The 448-nt window shown below is 61.2% G+C and overlaps 1 protein-coding gene across 1 annotated transcript in view; it reads left to right on the top strand.

The window, feature by feature from the left end:
• Positions 1 to 448, top strand: part of LOC119585584 (cuticle protein 2-like) — a gene marked incomplete in the record, with an annotated part of 45,832 nt that overhangs the window by 372 nt on the left and 45,012 nt on the right.

Below are 448 nucleotides of genomic sequence, written 5' to 3'. Positions count from 1 at the left end.
ACTTCGACCTGGACGGCGCCCTCTCCACCTACAGCGGCTACCTCTCCACCGTCAACGGAAAGCTCTCGCCCTTCTTCACGAACTCCTACCCCTACGGAGCCTTCGGCCTCCACGCCCCTGTCGTTGCTGGCGCCCCTCTCGCCTACAGCGGCCTCCACGGCTTCCCCGGCGCCCCTCTCGCCTACAGCGGCCTCCACGGTTTCCCCGGCGCCTTCGGCTTCCCCGGCGCCTACGGCTTCCCCGGCGTCCTCGGCTCCCCCTTCGTGAAGGTCGTCAAGGCCGAGTAGACCGGACTCGGGCGTGTGTTTCCGAGTGGGAGGTTCTGCGCGGACATCGCCCTCGCCCGCCGCGCCTCCTTCAGGAACACTCCTCGACTCAATCTGTTAGAATTTCGTCGCACTAAATAAAATTGAAAAAAAATACAACTTCAAAATATATTTCAAAATCA

The sequence above is a fragment of the Penaeus monodon genome, chromosome 20 (genome assembly GCF_015228065.2).
Source record: "Penaeus monodon isolate SGIC_2016 chromosome 20, NSTDA_Pmon_1, whole genome shotgun sequence".
Lineage (NCBI taxonomy): Eukaryota > Metazoa > Arthropoda > Malacostraca > Decapoda > Penaeidae > Penaeus > Penaeus monodon.
Note: the sequence above shows the minus strand (reverse complement) of the source record. Positions and strands in the feature narration are given on the sequence as shown.